At 34.3% G+C, this 25000-nt stretch overlaps 1 protein-coding gene and 1 long non-coding RNA gene across 2 annotated transcripts in view; one reads left to right on the top strand and one right to left on the bottom strand.

Annotated features, from left to right (window-relative positions):
• The window catches only part of LOC106883934 (protein Wnt-5b), a 299459-nt gene that overhangs the window by 174785 nt on the left and 99674 nt on the right, over positions 1-25000 (bottom strand). The window lies entirely within an intron of this gene.
• Positions 20498-25000, top strand: part of LOC149136450 (uncharacterized) — a 19824-nt gene continuing 15321 nt past the window's right edge. The window contains exon 1 of the long non-coding RNA XR_016240901.1: positions 20498-20822. This is a non-coding gene — a long non-coding RNA (uncharacterized LOC149136450). The remainder of the gene's footprint in view (positions 20823-25000) is intronic.

The following is a 25000-nucleotide window of genomic DNA, read 5'->3' as shown; positions in this document are numbered from 1 at the left end:
TGTAGGCAGCCAATAAAGAGAACAAAAGGTGAACAGTATGCGATAAAATAAAATGACAATTTATTGGCATCGTATGTTATACACTTATCCCCATATCGAAGTTACAAATAATTTCGATAAGCTAATAGCTTCTATGCAACTCACCGTTAGCAGCTAATGGTGCAAAAAAAAAAAAAGCGAATAAAATCCAAAACTTAAAGGAGTGGAACAGATAGAATTTGAGCTACATATGTTTGTTGAATTTTAGGTAATTAAAAGAGACATATGTAGCTTACATTTTACCTGTTCTATGTATATATATATATATATATATATATATATATATATATATATATATATATATATATATATATATATATATATATATATATATATATATATATATACATATATATATATATACATATATATATACATATATATATATATACATATATATACATATATATATATATATATGCATGCATATATATACATATATATTTTTTCTCTCCTTGTTTCTTTCTGTGTTCCTTTCTGCTGAAGAGCGTAGGCTCGAAACGTTAAAGATTTTCTCTGTTCCCGAGCGTTATGCTAATACATCCATTTGTTGTCTACACCACCTGTCTTCGTCTGTTGTTTTTCCGTGAATTCTTCCTATATATATATACATTCATACACACACACACACCACACACACACACACACACACACACACACACACACACACACACACATACACACACAAGAGTTAATGAATGGAGTAGATAAGATCCGGGCTCCATATGTTTCATAGCGAGCGGAACCTCAGAAGTGGTAAATATTCAAGCGAGGTGTATACCGTAAGCTACTCTTCAGACCAAGGGTATCTTGATTAAATGAAGTCTTACGTTATCGCAAGGAGGTACATTTTAACAGATGGAAGATTCAATCAGATTCTGATTGACAATGTAAACCTTCATTTAATCAAGGTATCTTGGCCTGAAGAGTAGCCTGCAGTATACACCTTGCTTCGATATTTACCACTCTGAGGTTTCGCTCGCTATGAAACATATGTAGTCTGGATCCTATCAACTCCATGCCTTCACTCTTGTATCCTTATTCGCACACTCGTCAACCCTGGTCGCCTACCGTGAAATATAAAAATAACTTTTTTCCTGTTTATCGTACTTTGATACGAAAAAGATCCACACCCTTCCGTCCCAATGAACTACTATTGTTCCTGAAAACTACGGATTGCTTAAAGCTAACTTTCTTCCTACACCTCGATCCCAGGATCATATACATATATAACTAAAGTTTTGTGTTGTTCCTTATGTATTGAAGTATTGAATACTTCGTATTCTATCATCTGTTGCGATTAAAAAAAAACAATTAATCAAGCACAGTACACCGAATTCTGATAGTACTAGCAGCAGCAATTCTTTCTTAACATAAATTGACAGCCCAAACAATAAGTTTATTGTGTCATAGCTAACACAGATTTGACCGTAAGATTAACGGCCAAATCATTTAAGATAAGATTTCATGAGCATACATATACTTCTGGAAACCAGAAAAGAAAGCAGTCAAATCACTTTAGAATTACATCTAGAATTTAACGCTTTGATATAAAATGGAAAATGTTATGCTTCCGAAGTCTTACACAGTAAATAAAATTTCTTGTCATATTTACACTTCTGAGTCTTATGAAATACTATTCTTTAGCCTCCAACTTAATCAACAGTATTCTATCAAATTTACCAACTCAGGTTTCCTGCAACTTTATGTTATATATAATAATAATAATAATAATAATTATTATTATTTCTAAATCTCTCTAAAGGAGACTAGAGCAACAGTACTGAATTTTAATAGTTATCGTCAAGTTAACCTGGCAGTCCAGAAAAATAGGACGAATGTTGCAGTTGATTAGCTCCAAGAGGCTATCGCCTCTAGCTAGCTATGTGACACACAAACCCATGCCCATTACAACCTTCGAACAGGGGAGGTGATCAGTTACCCCACCCCTTATCAATGTGGAGTAGTCGAACTCAGCAGGCGTCGCTGTTGACTGTCCGAAGGTTTATATATATTCAGTGGAACACATCCACTGGTTTTCAGAAATAGAAATATTATTATTTCTAAATCTCTCTAAAGGAGACTACAGCAGCAGTACTGGGTATTAATAGCTATCGCCAACACTACTACATCACATAAAAAAATGACATCGCTTAAATAGCAGCCATTTAGGCGATGTCATTTTTCGTATGTAATGTAGTGGTGTTGCAAAATTTGACTTGTGCATATTAATTTCCATTATGTCCTTTATTTAGTATCAAAGTTTCATGCACTTATTTGTAAAGTTAAGGAAGTTGTTAAAAATTGAAACCCATCAGTGACTTTTTGGGACACCCTGTATATATATATATATATATATATATATATATATATATATATATATATATATATATATATATATATATATATATATACATATTGTTGTGTCTTGGGGGAGTCTTTATTGACGTAATGATTCTCCCAAGACACAACAAAATTTGCTTCAACGCACGATTTCATATTAAGAATTTGCAAACCATATGCAAAAACAAAATAAATATATATACGATGCAATTATTGGCTATACACACACACACACACACACACACACACACACACACACACACACACACACACACACACACACACACACAAACACACATATATATATGTGTGTGTGTCTTGCAGAAGTTTTGCGGTTGACAGCAGCAAAATGAACAATCTTATTGATAATGGCGTGAAATTGTAATGATTTTTCGATAGATAGCTGATGAAGGATGAGCGTGTCCATGTCTTTTATGTATGTTTTCTTCGTGTTCCTTGTCGACTTTCTGCGCAACTTTTTATACTTACACACACACACGCACGCACGCACACACACACACACACACGCACACGCACGCACACACGCACGCGCACACACACACACACACACACACACACACACACACACACACACACACACACACACACACACACACACACACACACACAGAGAATAACGATAATAACTTGTGAATGGAAATCCACAGGCTTTATTAATGTATCATGACATATGTTTCTATATCCCACATATTATGTATATATATATATATATATATATATATATTGAGAAGAAGGAAGCAGTCAGAATTTCGTTAGGAACACGTCAAGACAATATATATATATATATATATATATATTCATCTTCTACTTGTTTCTGTCATTAGACTACAGCCATGCTGATGCACCGCCTTAAGGAAATTTTAGTCGAACGAATCGATCGTTACTTTTCTCCTTAAGCCTGCTCAACACAACTCTTCACATGCTTAGTCATCAACGGGTAATTTATACGCTGATCGAACAACTGGATCTTCATCTTCGAAATCAATGGAAATTCATCCATCCATGCGGAAACCTTCGTACATAAACGTACATACAATACAAGCGCATACGCATATATTTTGTACCCACACACTCAAAATCCCATGCACATATGTATATGTGATGATTTCAGAGTATATACGGTTTAAAACAAAACATTAGGAATAAATCAAATTGAAATGTGTTTATTAGTTTATAATAATATTTCTGCTTACGTTTGTATAAATGTAATCATTTGAAGTCTATTCTCTTTTAAATAAAATAAAAACTTCCAAAAGAAGACTTAATACTTCTATTGAAGCCTGTTCCATTGAACTATTGAATGTAATTTCCAGAATACATCTTAGAAGAATAACAACTTTAAATTACATATCTTCTGTTGATAGATAATTTTAACTGTTCAAAGAGACAAATAGAAAGGCTCTCTTTATCAATAACAACAAAATACTCACTCACTCACTCACTTACTCACTCACTCACTCACACATACACACTCTCTCTCATTTTCTTTATTTTATTTGTCTATTTTACTGAGTAATGTAATATAATGGATGTGATGTAGCTATTTTCCTGTATTTAATTATGTATACATATACTCCCTCTAATATAGACATATGCATACATAAATTCTTATATATATATATATATATATGTATATATGCATACATATATATATATATATATATATATATATATATATATATATATATATATATATATATATATATATATATATATATATATATATATTTATCTATATATATATATATATTTATATATATATATATATATATATATATATATATATATATATATATATATATATATATATATATTTATATATATATATATATATATATATATATATATATATATATATATATATATATATATATATATATGTATAAATACACACACACACACACACACACATACACACATATATATATATATACATTTACACACACTCACACCCAACACATACTTACATATGAGATGAATGACCTTTTCAAAGCCTCTCCTAAAAGCTAACCAGGTGCAACAAAGTGAGGGATAGGCTCGCAAATTCTACACAACTCTACACATGCTAAATAAAGTGGGATCCCAATGACCTAAAATATTAAAGGGGAAAAAATCTGTTCTTTTTTAGTTGTGTGTGTGTGTGTGTGTGTGTGTGTGTGATGTGCGCGCGCGTGTATTCACGTATACAGCAATACACAGGGACATTTAGATACAAACGTACACATATGTGCATATTATGTATATATATATATGTGTGTGTATGTAGGTGTATGTGTGCGTGTGCATGTGCGTGTGTGCGTGTATATATATATATATATATATATATATATATGTATGTATGTATGTATATGCGTTTACATTAATCCATCCTCACTTAGACACAGAAGAATACATACGCACAGACACGCACACTCGCACACACATCGACATGACGTTGGCAGGAGCCCAGTGTATTCTCAAATTTTCCTCTCTTTTCATATATTCTTTACATCCCAGCTAATGTCTTACTTTATCTAAATGTATTTCCTACTCCGGTTTTACACTCTGACTAAATTATAAATAAAAGAAGAGATTTTTCATAAAATCCATTTGAAGAATTAATGTATATTAAAGATGTTGATATGTAGTCTGCGATCGTCAAGAAAAATGACTAACTCAATAGGGTGATGCTTGTCAAGGTCAAAAATATGAACATACGAGTTTAAGGCATTTAAAAGAAGTTTGGGAGTTGGAACATTACAATCTAATTATATAAGAAAAGTCGCACTTCTGATGAAACAAATTCCCCCTCTTCTCATGTGTAATGTATGTTATATAAAGTGACGCGAAAAAATGAAATGAATATTCTCTGTAAAGTTGTGTATCTATGTGAGCTTATGTGTTAATCACCGTTCTTTATCTGGAAAAAATACGAGATGTTCACACAAAATAGGTGTATTGAGCATTATCGACAGTTTCAATATAGAAAGATGTTTTGAAGGATCAACTTCTGTCGATTCATAATCATCTTCAATTCCTCAAATGACCCCTCAGTTTTCAATTGTTATTTGTCACTCTCGTTCGTTTCCTTCGTACTTGTCAATTCTGGTCTAAGTTTTTACATTAAACTGAATATGTACTAGACACAAGTTCCGATAACCACGATCGGTAAATCTGTTCCTGATTCTGAACCTGATAAACAAAGGTTGAACTCGAAAAATAAACATAAAACTATAACTTGAGATAAAGTTTTGTTTTAGCATTTAGTGAAGCAGCTTAACGATTTCAAGACTATGGACGATGGACTTTGTACAGTACCTGTCGTTATCAATAAAAATAATAGGGGCGGAATGGTTAGGTGGAATCGTTAGTGCATTGAGAATGTATTTAATTACGACCATTTACGTTCTGTGTTCAAATACTGCCCAAGTCTACTTCGCCTTTCATCCTTGCGAGGCCAAAGAAAAAGAAAGGAAAACAATATAATCGATTGTGTCCCACTTCAAAATTTTTTGTCGAGTATCTCAGGTAAGAACTTATTTTACATATATCTAAAAGCTAGAATAGGTTGATTAGCATATATTTGTAATGATGACAAACTGTCGTCAAAGATGATAAAAAAATATCTTAATTCATAGTTTGATTACAATACCCAACGGAATGCGTACGGATGTTAGGTTTCTTTTTATTTGTGTTTAAATCCCTTCTATTACTTGTATGAAGCATTTTACGAGAGAATGTGTTATGGGCAGATCTCAAATAGATAAAATATCTATCAAAAATAGGATAAAATTTACTTAGATGAAATTCTTACAATTTATTCAATATATCCATGTACTTGCATACTGGATAAGAGTTCAATTTTGCTTTATATGCATTCCTTTCTTATATTCTGATTCTAGAATGTTGCAACTGAAACCTTTAAAATTTTATAAAAGTTAATTCGTGAGAAAATATTAAATAGTCTTTGGAAGATTTGGACATGGTGCTTATATTTTGACTAATGCAGCTCTACTGAAAGCGATTATTTTCTTTCTACCATTCATCAATATCGAATGGGTACCATAAGAAATGCAAGCAATCTGAGAGGAGCTGTAAACCTTTGTAAAATTCATAATTATTAGATCCAGAATCCCTTTTTAAATGTTTTGTGAGCAGTGAAGAAAAATCAAAGAAGAACTTTTAACCCTAATAAATTTTACTTTGATGGGTTAAAGTCGATAATATACAATTTCAAATATTATACTCCAATCATATCATCCTCAATATAGAGTGAAAATATAATACTGATTTACCATCGCACAAGTTTACAAATTCACAAGGTAAGGAGGTTATGATCACTTGAAATGTCTAGTACGAGAATTGAAAGCTAAAGTCAATCTCGATGTAGAAGCCTTTAAAATGCCGCAATGCATAGTATCATCCGTTGACCTTAGTTGGGCTACAATATTAAAATAACCCACATACAATAAAATGAATCTTAGCTAAAGTTAAAGTCGATCTTAGTAGAATCTGAATTTAATAAGAAAAGAAATATAACTGAATACTGCAAAGTATTCTATTTGGTACTTTGTGTTTCTGCAACTATTCACCCCGATATTCCTAAATATTGCCGTACATCTTCAATATCTGTAATGTGTAAAACACATTATTAAATTGGAAGCGATTATATTTCATTCAGATTTTATATCAAATACATTTGTCTGATTACCAATAATGTAGATACATTTTTGGCTACTTCAGTACCAAATAATCTATATGTCAGATGAATTTTTTGACTTTTTACTAACTCTAACGTTAAACTTCCTGGAAGTTTTCTTCCAAAAAGGCGATTCTTCCTCTGAAATATTTTTTTACAGCAATACAAAATGTGTACTTCCTCTGAAGTATTTTTTACAGCAATACAAAATGTGTACTTCTTTTATCACACAGTGAAGGAAGAATATAGACTTCCGACCCCACCCCACCCAAAAAACCCCGCAAAAATTAAATGTCTCGCTGAGTTTTGCTGAATTAAATAATTCTTTAACAATTCCCTAGCAGTTTTACAGGTCTGTAGAACATGATTAATCGATATAAACAATATTAACCAGAAGCCGTCTTAATACATTCACTAAATACAGATAGCAAATCAGTGGCTAAAAGAAAACAAGTGTCATCTCCTTTCTTATTTCCATTATCTTTTCAGATTACGAGGTAAAGGACGATGTAACATTATATATATATTATATGAGAATGGCATATGATGAAGTATAGTCTACCTCGAAAGTCGATCAGCTGAACAGGAAGAATTCATACATTTCTCTTGCTAAATGTTTGACATCATTGTTAGGCAGCATTTAGCTTTACAAAATTTACGTTTGCACCTTTGCCTTCTTAAACTTTCCGAATAAATTTTGCCTTCGGCCTTTCCTAGAAATATGTAATAGTAATGGTAGACTGTATCCGCGCAGAAAATTTCTCTGGTACCTATATAGTAAACTAAAAATAAAATATTTTCTTGTTTCATCTAATTTGTACTTTATTTGAAGTAATATTAATTTAACGGCTTACTTCGATAGAACCGTGAAAGGTTATACCTTTTAGTCAGAGAACTGGTGTAAGCTTTACGCGTTATAACACGGTGTTAAGGGATGTGTTATATATTACCCCACCCTCAAATCAAAATACGGTGAGTGTATCATTGATTTGGATTACAAAAGCACGAACTCAATTGTGGTTGTTATTCACACACACACACACACACACACACACACACACACACACACACGTAAGTCGTGTTTCTTTGGTGAATCTCAAAATTAATCCATATGTACGTACATACATACATACATATACGTAAACATGCACACATATATGTATAGATACACTATCGTACACTTGTACATATGCACGTACACACAATGCTCGTATGTGTCGTGTTTGATAAGGATCTTTTATCTTTTATCTTATAGTTTTTATCAGTTACTAGACTGCGGCCATGCAGTACTTATTTCTTTTTTGCCGAACCAATATGTTAGAGGGACTAAACAAACCAACTCCGGTTGTCAAGCGGTGATGGACGACAAATACATACGCAGGCACACATATAGGTATATACATACATACATACATACATACATACATACATACACACGTATAAGGTGAACATCTTTCAGTTTCCATTTACCAAATCCACTAACAATACCCGGGGCTATAGTAGAAGACACTTGCCCTAGTTGATACGCAGTTGAGCTGAACGTGGAACGTGGAACCGTGGGGTTGGGAAACAGTCTTTACCTTACAGCCACGCCTGCGCCTGTCTATTTTCGGGTGTTGTTTTTGTAATCTTGACAAATGCTGTCTTTAATAGACAGGCAAAGTTGTTGAACCTTACTAGTGAATATTTATATCACCAAGAGCCTCTCAAGTCATCTTTGACACCTGGTGGTCATGCAGAATTTGGTGTCAGAATGCGTCCGACGAAATCAATGGCAACAAACGTACATTCAAACATAAAAGATAAAACCGAACACATGAATGTAATTCTTGAAAATGGAAGTCATTCTCAATTTCTACAAAATATTCTTAGAGGAGAAACTGTTCTCCATCCATCCATGCATCCATCCATCCATCCATCCATCCAGCCAGCCAGCCAGCAATCTATTCTCATATACATGCATACACACATTCATCACATCGCACCTAGAAAGATACGTCTTCGCTATTCAGGAACGGCAAATAGCTACTAAATACCTGATCAATAGAAAAGATAAAGATTCCTTCAACCCACCACGTTGTGATAGATAATGACGATTGTACTATGCGTGGAAGATATCATCCAGATCACAACAGCTGCTCCAAAATACTCGCAAGTTACTAACATTCCATGAGCACGACATCCGTGCCAAAACTATTTACAATGCTATTCGCAGAAAGGATTGTCCTGACTGCAATGCAAAAGACCCTGAACGCTCTCACACGTTCAAAACGAAGGATTACTACTGGAATATTCGAATAAAAATATCAACCCCATGAAAACGAAAGAGCACAAATTTGATAATATTCTGTGGGACAAGGAACTAAAATCATGCGCTGTTGTAGACGTCAAGAGCCATAGAATTCGTGAATAAGTTCTCTTTTACACCTATTGCTATAGGCGCACTGTGCTAACTTACAAGAGAATTGTTCGGTTTGGCCAAGAAAGTAAGAAGCAAAGTAATTGACACCTCCAAATCCAATAGGGTCAAGAGGCACGTGCTCGCGTAGGCGATCGATGAGCAGAAAGGGGCGATGAGAACATGCCTTCCTGGCAGTTATCTCGTCTGATCAGCAAGACCCTATATAGTAGTCTGGGCCCACTTTTTTTTCTTAGAAAAACATATACGTACAAAACGTGCATTAATTTAATGTAGGATATGTTAATAATAATTCACAAAAAACACCCATATATATGCATCATTACCAGTACTCCCGCATTCACAAATTCTTGGAGATATTTTAACTCAAGCAAAGAAGCTCCTATCAGCTTTTCGCTTAGCGACTGGACTAGAATCTCAAATGAACACACACACATACGCACATACATAAACATACGCACATACATAAAAACACACACACACACACACACACACACACAATTTGTAAAGTTTGTATACTAGTTGACATTTTACGAAAGGTGCACTAGTCACTCATCACACACACACACACACACACACACACACACACAGATGGCTCTGGCTTGTGCAGCGAGTTCGTATAGGCCAAGACATGATTCTACAGAAACTGCAATGGCTAGACAGTGTGATGCACATTCACTAAATTGATTTGATTTCGACACATTGTGTTGGATGGTCGCTGAGTCTCCTGAGTTCATATTCTATTTTAACAGATTTTGTTTTTCATCAGTCAGTGTCCACAAGCTAGCTTGGTAGATTGACGGTATTGTTGCCGACGGCTCGGCCAAACACAAGTTGTCGTGGTTTGTATAATACATGTTTATCAATAGCAGATAGCTGTTATCATTTCCTTGACCTGCCACAAAATTTACTAGTAAGCACATATACGAGGGGGTGCTTAAAAGTTCCAGGCTTTGGGTAAAAGAAAATACAGGAGGATCAGTTATTTATGATTGTATTCAACATATTCCCCTCTCAGATTCGCACACTTACTTGCAGCGGTCTTTCTGTTTTTCTAAGCCCTGTGAGAAAACTTCGAAGGCTGGACCACCAACCAGGCCTTTCACGATGCTCTTAAAGCCAGGAGCCTTTCAACACCCTTTCGTATACATTTTCAGATGCAAACAAAAATACACACACACACACACACACGCAGAAATTCAAATACACATCTATGCTTACGCTCATACGCATAAAAGGGTACAAAAATATTTTTACTAGGAAATGGTTGACAGGTGCATCGAAGCGTCGGCTATGCTGTCCTCATCGGACTGTCCGAATAAGCCTAAGTAGCTGAAACTTCGAAGTAGATGTCAACATTTTACTGGTAAAACAGTATGTTACTGTACTGGAAAGAATTGAGCGATCTTTGAATTTAATATTTGACTGTTTTTATATATGATTATATATAAAAACAAATATTAATAACATATATGTGTGCGTGCATAAAAACATAGCTGCACAGTCACGCATATATGTGTATTTTAGACATGTACATTAACTAATCTACTTAAAGTTTGTAATTATTTAATTCGTTTAAATATAAAATGTAATGCTTCTTAGTACTTTGTAGCAAAAAAATGTTTGAATGTCTGCGAATAAAATTGGTGTGAATCTAATATTACTACTATAATAATAAGAAAAAATGGCAATAAAAGCAAATAAGCATATTATTTTAATATTATTAATTTAATTAAACTTATGACTGTTTCGAGAAGAAAACCTGCCCTAAAGTTTGTAAAGTATGAAGGATGTTGCTAAAAATGTTCTTGGTATGGAATGTTTATGCTGATTAATTTATTCTAAGACATTTCCTGTTTCAATATCGGCAGACAACTTTATTTTTGTTTGTTTTAGATATTGAATATTATATCTTGTACTCCTATTCTCAAATTCCACGTACTTTCCTCGCTGACTTATAAATCCTTGTCTTTCGTTGTATATCTAAGTTAAAAATTCACTATGGCATCCCATTCTATTATTAGGTTATATTATTCAGGATAGTTTTCAATTCATTTAAATGCTTTTTCGCAGATTTATTTATTTCAATAAAAGTAAAAGAAATATTTATTGTGTATCCAATATATTTAACTGATTTCAGCAATAACTACTTAACTTTATTAGAGACCATTCCTGGATGGGATAATGATAATGAGATAATGTGCTATGTTTATGTGTGTGTATAAATACAAAGAGGTGTGGTTTAATGCGAACGTGGGTGTATGTGTATGTTGTCAGTATCCTGTCATCGTTAAATCAGATCTGTCTAGGTGCAAGAAAAGGTTATGCGTGCCGCATTATACGTGCGTGACTTCAGAGTCTCAATTGTGAGGAACGAAGTATATCCCGTTTCTTCTTTCGTTTTATGCACCAGTATAAAATTCACACAAAGGTTTCTTAGTAGAAGGAATAAAATACAGAAAAAGAAACCCAGACAACAAATGAATAGAAAGAAAAAAAAAAATGAGAAAGAAAGAAAAAGAAACGCTTCTTCTAAAGTTGTCAGAATTCATTTGGATCTTCGCTTGAGTGCTTATTCACAAATGTCTCACTGTCGAGATGTTGTATAAAAGGGCCCCCATACGTAGCTGGAGTGAAAGCTTAACTAAAAAAGAACAATAGGTCGGCTAGCTATACGTCAGATTATTGTTATATTAACACTCTGATAATAAACGAATGCTCACTTTCTCTTTGTTCGTATAGTTTCATTGACAATGATTCTCCAGGCAAATGCCGCACAGCTCAATATAGTGAATCTTCTTCTCTTATGATTGGTAGACCCTCCAACAGGTAGATTAGCTTGCACACAAGCACATAAACATACTAGACATATAAATTGTCGCTATAATTAGCAAAAAGTAACACTTGGGAGGGTAGTAAATTGTAAAAACGAGACAATTTGACCTAAAGTTTTATCCATAAAAATACATTGCAGGAAGTGGGTTGGGTTTTCCAGTCTCATTTCCTCATTCTTTTTCAATGTCATATTCTCCTCTTTCTTTTTCATACTCTTTTTCTTCTTTATCTAACTTTATTTTAAGTTGTGTTATATATCTCTGAAATGTCAGGACATGACAATGTAAATATTTTAAATAGCGGTTATTTTATTTAATGATTTCAATTGTGTACACGAACGAATTATTGCTCTGATATGATGAAGATAAAGAAGATAGTGATGCTGTAATGAATAAAAAAAGAAAAGAAAAGAGAAAGACTAAATTTTACTCCGAGTTCATCGTCTATTATTCAAGAGAATGGAGATAACTTACCGAATGATTATCTGCTCGAGTGAATTAAGAGAAATTTAGAAGCTTCTCGGTTGAGGTTTAGAAGTCGAAGCCTATTTACAAGATTACTTCCATAAATAAAGAATTGCCAGAAATAACTAAGTTTGAGGGAATATATAAGTTATATTGAGGTCGGCGTATCAGTACGATTTCTATTGTTACTTTTCTATCTCTGAGAAAAAATTAACAGCTATTTTCGTGTGAATATCACTTTAGGAGAATGAGAGAAAGAGAGGATGTTATTGATGTATTAAGGTAATTAGAAGTGATTGTATATGTAGCGCATATATTATGGTAGTTGGAGCTTGATTCATCAACAAACTGCTTTCGTCGCATATCCAAGAGGTCTTTGAGTATTTTCATTCATTGGATAGGTATCCGTGGGTATAGTCTGTATCCAGCAAGTGATGATGTGAAGGTCGTTGCTTTTGTCTTCTTATAATTTACTTTGGAGGGAGAGATGGCATTCACAAGCAGCGTTAGCATTCCATAATAGAATTATTTGTAGAACGGAATTCATTCTTTATTTTGGACGAATAGTTTTTGCGAGAGTTTTAAGTGTGTTTCTATAGTTTTCCCACTTGGAATATTTTTCAGTGTTTACTGTGTATATTGTGGAGATGTTCAGCAATGAGTATAGGAAAGTGTACTGCTGTTAGAGTTTAGAACTATTGTGCTTTTTGTTTGTTTCTCAGATGTTGGCGAGAGCAATGATTTCTTTAATCTTTTAAAAGTCTGTGATTACGTCAGGCCCTGAAGCAATGACAATTTAAGACTTCTCTGTTGCTTTTCTGGAATCTGATTGAAAGAAGGGACACGGATTTGTGTATGTTGAAGGTACATATCTTGTGCTTTGTGTTTCTGTCATCTTCGTGTGTTTTTCATGATTAATTTTCAATGCTTTTGAGTGGGGCGTTTGTATGCTGTTGGACTTTGGGTTTGTTATAACGAAGTTATTATAGTGACATACGACAAGGTGTGGCTGTTGTTAGAGCTGTTGATGTTGCTAATTACTTTGCTTTCTGCTTTATTTTACCAGTTTTTTCGTTGTTCTTTTTTTCCTTGTTTAGTTTCTTGAATTGGATTTTGTCTCCATTATGTGTAATGTGGAGTTTGTGGTTGAGCTTGTCTTTTTTTTTTATCAGATCTACTATTGCCATTGTATAATATAGGTCATGTTTATAATACATCGTGGGGCATGCTTTGAGAATTTACATTATTTCCATTGCACACACACACACACACACACACACACACACACACATACACACACACAGATATACACATATATACATTTATGCATATATGAATGTATGTGTGTGTGCGCGTCTGCATGCATGCGTGTGTGTGTGTGTATGTGTGTGTGTATGTGTGTGTGTGTGTGTGTGCATATTGCACTACCTATATTGGTGATAATGTCATTATAGAATCTTGCGACTTTTGGTGAAGACAGTTCCGTCACTGGCTTTTGAACCTAGTGAAGATAATTTAATTCCATTCAGTGACGTGTGAGTGTTTTATTGGGATATTGTTGAGAAAATGTTTTGCGGTTGTGGGAGGGATATTGTTTACTATGTTAACTAAGTGTGAGCAATAGAACATGTTTGGAGAGGAGTTATTCAAGTTAGAATACATGGCTGTGTTCATGTGGTTGTTTGGTGTATAGAAGGAGCTTGATTGTTTTATTACATTATTTCTTGCTTTATATGTTTAAGAATTTGTTCTATGTATTAAAGACACCCTCTTAATATTGTTCGGGAGTACGGCAGTGAGCTGGGAGAATCGTTAGCACGCCGGACAAAATACTTAGCGGCATTTCGTCCGTCTTTACGTTCTGAGTTCAAATTCTGTGGAGGTTGACTTTGCCTTTCATTCCCTCGGGGTCGATAAAATAAATATCAGTCGATCACTGGGTTCAATGTAATCGACTAAATCCTTCCCTCCAGCTTTCTGGCCCTAAGCCAAAATTTGAAACCGATGTTGTGTTCGAGAGTGAGTTAAATGTTGTGACAGAGATGAGTTGCCCTGTGGGACGTATGGTGAGGTTGGTGGTGTGTAATTATATCACATCAATGTGTTTCGTGTTACTGTTTATCTTATTTTGAGTGTCTGCGTTTCTACGGTATTGTCTTTCCTTATTAGTTTTCGATAGTTGTCTTTGTCCTGGATGCATAATTACATGCTTGTTAAGAGGCCACCTCTACGTTTGGGATGTTGTGCCTGAGTGGGGTATAATTAAAGTTATAAGAAGCTCTGAGTCTTGTGTTTACAACACAGACCAAGCTCGGAACGTTTACACGGTTGTTAATCATACATTACCACCTAAATAAAGGAGAGTCATTTTGCAGAGTACAATCCCAGATATCTTGTATTTAAAAAACAAGCAAAAAAAAAATCGAGATAGATAAGATGATAGGACAGAATAAAAGTTGGGATGGTCAAGGCTGGAACACTTGTCAAAAGAACTTGCAACCCAGCAATTGTGAAGAAAAAACAAAACAAAACAAAATATATGGTAGTAATATTTACTTCAACCTAATTAAAGCTTTGGTTGAAATTATTTCGGGAATAAAAAAAACCCGTTTTCCATATACAAAATTTATTATGGAAAAAAATTAGGAATAAGAGAATATGAATCCTGAAAGTCATTAGAACCAGTATTAGAATAAATGACCGAATGTTAAATTTTATGTGAAACATAGAAATCCAAACAAAACGCTCTTTAATCACGTCTTCTGATAATTATATTCATAAGGTACTCTCGAAAACATTGTGAAACCCTCTATGGTAAATGAAAAGCTGATATTAGATGAAAGAACAATTATATATTAGATAAATAAGAGTTAATGCCCTTAGAGAATCTAGAAATCATGACAATGGAAAAGATACTTATGAAGAAAGAAATACAGGGAAAATGGTTTGAAATGTGATGTATTTTTAGATTGAAAACTATTTGTTATAACATCACATTTACAATTCACAATTTTATATATGAGACAGAAATTATTTACTGATTTCTAAAATTAATTCATACCCATTATCGTTACGTGAACTTTTGATGGTGTAATGTGTATGTCATAGAGTTCTTAAGTTTAATTCTGCTGTATTACCTTGCCGTTAAATAATATCGAAAAAAAAAAAAAAGAAAATGAAAGTGAGATGAAAGTTTCAGTATTTCAATTTTTGTTATCTGTGATATGATACATATACAACTAATTGTAATGTAGATATGATGCAATTCATAGCTTTTGAATTACCAGAATACGAATTTTAGGTTAATCGCATTCACAAGAAGGAACGTGTTTGGATTATTGACTGTCACCTATTCTGAAAATCGTTACTCATAATCATTTCAGTTCAAAGAAAGAAAAGGGTCCTCTGCTTTTGTGTGGTTTGCACGATGGACCCGCCAGGGAATAGTGGAATAGTAAAAATCCAATTATCTTATTAACGTAAACATGTAACTAACTTCGTTGTTTCAAAAACACAGCTTTAACACATTGACCACATATATAATCCTTTGATTCATTTGTTAATCATCATCATCTGGTAGAGCTTTCTCAGATATTTTCGACCCACAGACGCCATCCATTTCGGTCCTGAATTACTTGAGAAAGGTCTTCAGGGAGGTATCCAGTGTCACTGGTGAGTTGGTCTACGTATGTTGTGTTCGGATGACTTGCTCGAGTAAGGCCCTGGTTTGGCACCCATAGCTGCAGGTCACTTGCAAGCTCTTATTTAGCTCACCAGCAATGTCCCGCAAAGTGCAAGCATTTCCCCCTTTTAATGTTGGAAACAGGCAGAAGACCTCCATGCAGCTGTTTCTAGGCGGGATGAATTCTTCAAGATATGTTTAAGATTGTTCTTAACATTCGGGTGTAAGTTCCATCAAGCTTGGATTCCAGAGTTTTGGTAAGCGTCCAGGCTGTTGCTCCATATAAAAGGACTGACTCTATCGTTGCACAGAAAAAATCCTTAAGGTTGTCTGATAGCATTGATTTACAGACAACATCCAATTTGTTTAAGGCCGTCCATGCTTTGGCTATCCAAGTTTTTTTTCACATCCTTTCCAGTTGAGACTTAAACTTGACTGATAGTGTTTCCACAGATGCTGGTGATGGATCCTTGTCGATTGTGAGCAAACCAACATCATGTGTTGCTGATTCTAGTCTCTGAAGTAATTGAGTTGAGTTTGATATTGTCAGAAAGCAAGGCTAAATCATCAGCATAGCCTACATCAGCTATTTTTTGAGGTGGTTATCCGATCGATCTTTACGCATGTGTGAAACTGAGGTTGTTTATATTGTCAATTGATGTTCTCAGGATATAATCCAGAGTGGTCACGAAGCGAAATGGTGCCAGTGTGTCCTCATGGAGAACTCTGGCTTTGATATCAAAGAAACTTGTGTCTGTCTCTGGGACCTTACCATAGATTTGGTGTTATTATAGAGCATCGTAATTGCTGCTGTTGTTTCTTCAGGGGTACCATAGGCCAGTCATATTTTTTCCATTTTACCACGGTGGAGAGAGTCAAAAGCTTTGAGAAATGAACAACCAGTAATACTGCTTCTAGATTTCTGGCTTTTACTCTTTCAAGTAGACGACGAACTGTTAAGTATCTGCTCGGCAGTTCTAATTTTTCTGCATTTTGATTTCTTCTCAAAACTTTCTCAATTCATGTTGAGTAGGTGTGAATTACAAATTTTTGCAGCAATGGCTCTAAGAGTGATGCTTCTGTAGTCTTTGTGAGAACCAAGTCGCCTTTCTTTGGAAATGGGAGTATGCATCCTTCTGTCCATTTTTCGATGTTAATTACATTGTAGACTGTTTTGTTGATGCCTCAGAGAATATCACTGAATTCTCCTGTTTTGCAGATCAACTGGAATGTTATCAAGTGCAGCAGCCTTTTGGCCTTTGGTGTTTTTAAGGACTTCTTTCAGTTCGTCAATGGTGAAATCGCCAGTTATGACATCAAGGGTGTGGCGAATAATTGATGTTACATATGTATCAATTACTGAGGGCAAATTTCGAAAATGATCTCTCCACTTTTCTAAGCGTTCATGCGGATATTTAGCTTTAATTTCTGACTTGTTGGTGTTTTTGCGACCGTTTGTTTCGTTTACTCTCTGCCAAGCTAGTGATGTCTGCTTGTTTGCAGCAGTTTGTTTAATTTGATTGATTTTACTTTGGATGTAGCTATATTGTTTAGATTTATATAAGTCTACCAGTTCCCCTTGTAGCTTTCTGAAATTAGCTTCATTTGAGGGCTTTAGATGTATAATTTTAACTTGAGCCGCTCCTTCGAGGTGTTTTGGTTAATATCATGTCAAAGTTGAGTGAATATTGGGTCAAATATATCTTTCCAGCATTGGGACGTCATCGAATGCACCTTTACTTTTTCGAATTGTTTTCGATAATATTAACAAAATTAGTGCTTTCGATATTTATATTTATATTTATATTTCTCTTCGATGCATAACTGTATAAGATTGTTAAAGAAAGAACATTTATTATTTCTCGAAAGTTTGCTTTTAAGTCGCACAAACAAATATTTCGCTGCATCATGTAAAACCTACTTAATATACCGAATGACTATAAAATTTCAGTTTGATAATTAATATATTAATAGTTTGTTATTTTAAACGTGTTTCTAATCTAAATCAAATGCTATCATTGATAGCGATCTATCCAAACTTGTATATTCAACACATGCAACGAAGAACACACACACACACCCGCCACATCCAAATAGACAGCAGTTGCACAACGTGCAAACTGTAAATTTTCACTCATTGAAAATGTAGTGTTTACTGATATTTTATATACAAAACTTCTGTTTTTAGTGTAAACAGTTGTTTGAAAGATGGATATCGGATATTTTTTTTTTGAAATTTAGCACGAACGGAAGCTGTGAGAAAGGCCGTCGTATGTATATAAATATAAACAGACACATATGCATACGCACATGTACAAATACACATGCACAGACACATACAACGAGACTCACAAAGATTCTGTCTAAAAAATTCCACATTCGAAGCATTGTTTAGTTAGGAATTACAACTGAAAACTCTTGCACGAGATGCTGGCCGGTGGGATCAAACTAGGAACCACTTAGTTACTAAGTGTTCTTTTTAACTATATGGCTATGTCTATGCCTACACAAACCCACTTGCGAGCATACTTATGTACATACGTGTATAGATACAAACGTACACACACACACACACACACACACACACACACACACACACACACACACACGCACTCACGTGCACGCATACCCATTGCTGTTAAGGAGTACTGAAAACCATAACGGTGTATTTGGGCTGATCCAGTCGACTGTCACTCGAGGAACTTCTAGAGTAACAGTTAATTAGATTGGCCCAAATAAATTGCATACGAAGGCGTGCACACACACACGCACACACACGCATACACACGCACAAATATATTAAATAGATGCACATACACACACACACACACAAACACACACACATACGTATAAATATATATATGAATGCCTCTTTCTCTCTGTGTCTCTCTCTGCCTGTGTCTCTCTGTCTGTCTGTCTCTCCCTCCCCCTCTCTCCCCTCCTTCCCTCCCCTCCCCTTCCCTCCCCTCCCCTCCCCTCCCCTCTCCCCTCTCTCTCTATATATATCTGTGTCTGTACACTCTCAAACACACATATATATATGTTTGTCTTTCTGCATGCCTGTATGTTTGCATGTACGTATGCTTGTTTGTACATATGTATTATAGTACACACACACACACACACACACACACACACACACACACACACACACACACACACACACACACGCGCACACACACGCACACACAGATACACACACAGTCACATGCACACTCACACAGCTGCACTCATTACCACAGATTGTATTGGACGTCATTTAATAAAATGCTTCAATCTCCAGTAGTTAATTTAATGTGGCCATTTAGTGTACGATGGTGGCGGTGGTGGTGGTGCTGTTGCCGCTTTTACTGTAGCTATTGCTCTCACCGCTCTTTCCCTGCTTCCATTGCAGATGGAAGACGGTAGATGCTACCTCAGTTAGGTCACTATCAGTTGCTACTGAAGAGACGGACATGACATGTGCGTGTAAGATGCAAAAGAAGAAAGAAAAAAGACAAAATCAACTAAGAATATAAAGAAAAAAAACAAAAAACAAGGGAGAAGAGCAGGCAAGTGGAAAATGTAAGAACAGTGAATAAAGAAGTAGCATAGAAGAAGAGTGGAATCCTATTAATACGTGAATTTCGGTTGATGTCTATCAGTAATTGACTACAGATGGGATACAACATACACGCAGGGAAACGCTTTCAGATGTATACATAATCACAATAGTATTTGGAGATAGATGTATGTTTAAGAATGATCGTGGAATAACCCAAACAATTTTTGCTGTAAAGTATTCTTGTGATAGGGGGATATGCAAATGTGCGCGCAAAACATAGAAAAGTGCTGTATGGAATAATCACAAATATAAACAATAATCTACAATTTGATCATTATTGTTATTATTATTATTATTGTTCAGTAGTTTTATTTTTAAACAATAATAATAATAATAACAATAATGATCAAATTGTAGATTATTGTTTATATTTGTGATTATTCCATACAGCATTTTTCTATGTTTTGCGCACACATTTGCATATCCCCCTATCACAAGAATACTTTATTATTATTATTATTATTATTATTGTTATTATTATTATTGTTGTTATTATTATTATTATTATTATTATTATTATTATTATTACTACTACTACTACTACTACTACTACTACTACTACTACTACTACTATCATTAGCGAGTCGGATAAAATGCGGAGCAGCATTTCTCCCGGCTGTTTGCGTACTGAGTTCAAATTCCGCAGACGTCGTCTTGGGCCTTTCAACCTGTCAAGCACTTGGTTGTTGCAATCGACTACCCTCTTTACCCCTCAAATTTCTGGAAAGGTACCAATGGTAGGAATTCTTCTTCTTCTTCTTCTTCTTCTTCTTCTTCTTCTCATCATCATCATGATCATCGTCATCATCATTATTGTTACCATTATCATTAAGGTGGCGAGCTGGAAGAATCGTTAGCACGCCGGGCGAAATGCTTAGCGATATTTCGTCCGTCTTCATGTTCTGATTTCAAATTCCTCTGAGGTCGTCTTTGCCTTTCATCCTTTCGGGGTCGATAAAATAAGTACTAGTTAAATACTGGGGTCAATGTAATTAACTATCCCACACTCCCAAATTTCAGACTTTGTGCCTATATTAGAAAGGATTATTATTATTATTATTATTATTATTATTATTGTTCAGTAGTTTTATTTTTATAACGTGCTTTCACTTCACTACCGAGCGCAGCTCTGTGCGCCTTGGGTATGTGCTGTGGTTTGCTGTGGTGCTCTTATGGTTACTGTATTGAAAGTGTTTTGCGTAGGATGTGTGCAGTACCCAGTAGTGCAATTTTCTGTATGTTATATATATTTGTAAGTCCTGGTATTTTTGTTATGTATTTGAATATTTTTTTAATTATACCTAAGACACCTACTATGATATACCTAAGGCACCTACTATGATAATACCTAAGGCAACTACTATGATACTTATTATTATTATTATTATTATTGTTATTATTATTATTATTATTATTATTATTATTATTATTATTATTGTTACCATTATTGTTACCATTATTATTAAAGCGGAAAACTGGCTGAAACGTTAGCACATCGGGCAAAATCCTTAGTGGCGCTTCGTCTGTCTTTATCTTCTCAGTTCAAATTCTGCCGAGGTCTACTTCGTCTTTCATTCTTGGGGATCGATAAAATAAGTACCAGTTGAGCACTGGGGTCAATGGAATCGTCTTATCACCTCTCCCGTAATAGCTGGCCCTATGCCATCATTTGAAACCATCATCATTATTATTATGAAAACAAAGGCGGCGAACTGATAGAATTATGAGAGCATCGGACAAAATGCTTTGCCGTATTTCTTCCAACTCTTTACATATTCAGTTCATATCCCGCCGGGGTCAACTCTGACTTGAATCCCTTCAGAATTGATAAAAATAGAATACCAGTCAAATGCTGGGGTCAATAGTATCGAGAACTCCCTCCCCTCAAAACTATTGATCTGGTAACTAAATCAGAAACCAATATTTAAGAAAATATTTTGAGATAAATTTTGGAAATTAACTACGCCACTAAAATAGTTATTTTAATTTGTAACTCGATTTAATTGAATTAGTAATGTTGTATTTCTAACATTACTTGAAGTATACAACTGCCTGCTGAGTTGACTATGATATTAAGACATATAAGTGCGAACTGCAAGTTATAGCAGCCAAATCTCACTGAAATCATGCACTACTGTCGTTAGGAGAGTAATTAGATAATGTAGTAATACTTGTTCTTTAAACTGAAAGGATAGCCACAACTGAAATACTATTAAACGAAGGTTTACTTGATAATGGTCAAAATAGGCCTAAACAGCAAAACTACTTTCCTTCGCCTGTCCCCCTGTGTTTATGTATGTATGTATGTATGTATGTATGTATTCTCTTTCTTTTTTTTAACTTTTGAGTAAATTTTGACCGGCTACCTACTTGGTGGCAATGTTGTGCAGGAAAGTATGTTGTTTTAACCATTATCCTATTAATCTTAAGGTCTTGCAGATTTTTACAGTCCCAGATACTGTGAACATTTGTGTATGTCTGTTTGTGTGGATGTTTGTATGTACATGTGTACGTGTATGTATGTTCCCTGTTTCACACTCAGTCACAAACAAACACACACAAACACAAGACACAAGCATTTATTCTGTTTGAAAATTCTTAAAGTTACGTTCATATAATATAATATAGGAAAAGCAGTTACATACATTTTTTTCAGTAAAGTGGTAAATATTAAAAAAAGTGGGTACGAATATAATATAAAAATATTATAAAATACTTGAATAGTTAAAACAAAAAATAAAAGGTAACCACAAAGGGGCAGAGCGAAAAATGAGTCAGAAAAAAACAAAAACAAAACAAGATAAAATAGGGTATTTAAGAATTTATAGAAACGATGTTGAATGTAAGAAATCACTGTTAAGTTTATTACTTCAATGACCATTTGAATGAAGTAAGTGTTTATTGTTTAGGCAGCTCTCTGATATATCAGATATTGAAAATGTCTGAAGATGTGACTGAGAGAAGTGGGGAAAAAGACCGAGACGTTAAAGGGGAAACATTTGCATATATATATATATATATATATATGTGTGTGTGTGTGTGTGTGTGTGTATACACACACACACACACACACACATATATATATATAATATATATATAAAAGGGTAAAAGATTATCAATTTATTAATTAATAAATCAATTAATAATTAATAATTTTTACCAAGCCCATCGGTATGAAAGTACCATTATTGGTGGAGAACTTATTCAAAAGTTCATATATTTATACTTATTCAAAAGTTCATATACACATATATATACATAGAAAACTAATTTTTATCTACGTATGTTATGTAACTTATATGTTCTTATTTATGCACTTGCATGCACTGACTCACATCGCACGCGCAGGGGCACACACTCATCTACATAAACGATATGTTTGCAAAAATGTCAGATACACACGCAGTGTAACACACATAGATACACATTTACATAAAATATATGTATGCCTTGTGTATGCGCGCATGTATGCATGTATACATATATGTACATATAAAAGTTAATTAAAGCTTGGGTATACACCTGGTAGTATGCCAATTAAAGCACGTTCACTGTCTATGGCTACCTGATGTCATCCACAATACTGATATAAATACCACTGGATCTATTTCAGGAATTCTTCAGTTTTGTTGAGTATTTAACAAATAAGTGAAGCAGAAAGCGGAATCGTTGTGATATTCCATTTTCTGTTTCTCTCTCTCACACACACATATATCATATACTATTATATTATATCGATACGTATACATCGAACCATAACACAAATGCATAAGTATAACAGTGACATTTTGTTTTTTAGGTTTTGTGCTTCAAATTTGGACTGTCCAGATTACCGGAATAAATTTGTTTTCTGTTACGAGTCCAAATGAGTCTTTTCTTTCAACACAAACGTCTATGAGAAGAATGATTAAATTTCTGCAGGACTGCTTGAGAAATCTACTTTCCAGAAATTTCTACTGGTTTTCCAACTCCAACACACACACACACACACACACACACACACACACAAACACACACACACACACACACACACACACACACACACACACACACACACACACACGCATACATACGTGCATACATATGTACGTATTAGTTTTTTCTCCACTTATGCAGGCATGCAATGCAAAACTAATATACAATAAAAAAAAATGCCAATAAGACATCAGATTTTAATCTAAATCTCATAAATATCATTTAAATCTTTATGAAAGACAACTAAAAAGGGGCTACTTGCATCTTACACGCTCTATGTGAATCATTTAAATTACATTGTTTTATAATTATAATTGTTTTAAGTAAGAGGAGTTACTCCTGAAATATAAACTTACACACATTCATATATAAACCTTCAGTCATATGTATGTATATATGTATGTATGTATGTGTCTGTGTTTGTATATATATAGTCTATAAACAATGCGCTATATATGTATGTGAACATTATATATGTATACTCATATATATGTGTATACACACACTCACGTATAAATTCATAGACGTGTACATATATTAATATTGATATATATATGTGTGCATATGCGTGAGTGCTTGTGAGTGTGTGTGTATGTGTGTGTAGTTGCGTGATTGTGGATTCAAAAGTCGAGTCTGCTGGTGTCGCTTGCAGGAATTTTCCGTTCACGGTCCTCTGGTAACAGAAGATTGTGAAGGGGAAACTTCCACTTCTACTCACACAAATTCAGCTTTGAATAATACCAACCTCCCTCTTTCGCTTCCTCAATTATTCAAATCGTATATTGATTGCTGAAATAAGCCGGTATATGATTGCCCTCATCTGCGGAACCTATGACTTTCCTCCGCAAAACATTATAGGACAATGCTCAATCTGTCTACAACAAGCTCAATCTATCGTTTATCATTCTTGATCATGTTTACTTATATTAGGCATTATAAA

This window comes from Octopus bimaculoides, chromosome 3 (genome assembly GCF_046866305.1).
Source record: "Octopus bimaculoides isolate indiv1 chromosome 3, ASM4686630v1, whole genome shotgun sequence".
Taxonomy (NCBI): Eukaryota; Metazoa; Mollusca; class Cephalopoda; order Octopoda; family Octopodidae; genus Octopus; species Octopus bimaculoides.
Note: the sequence above shows the minus strand (reverse complement) of the source record. Positions and strands in the feature narration are given on the sequence as shown.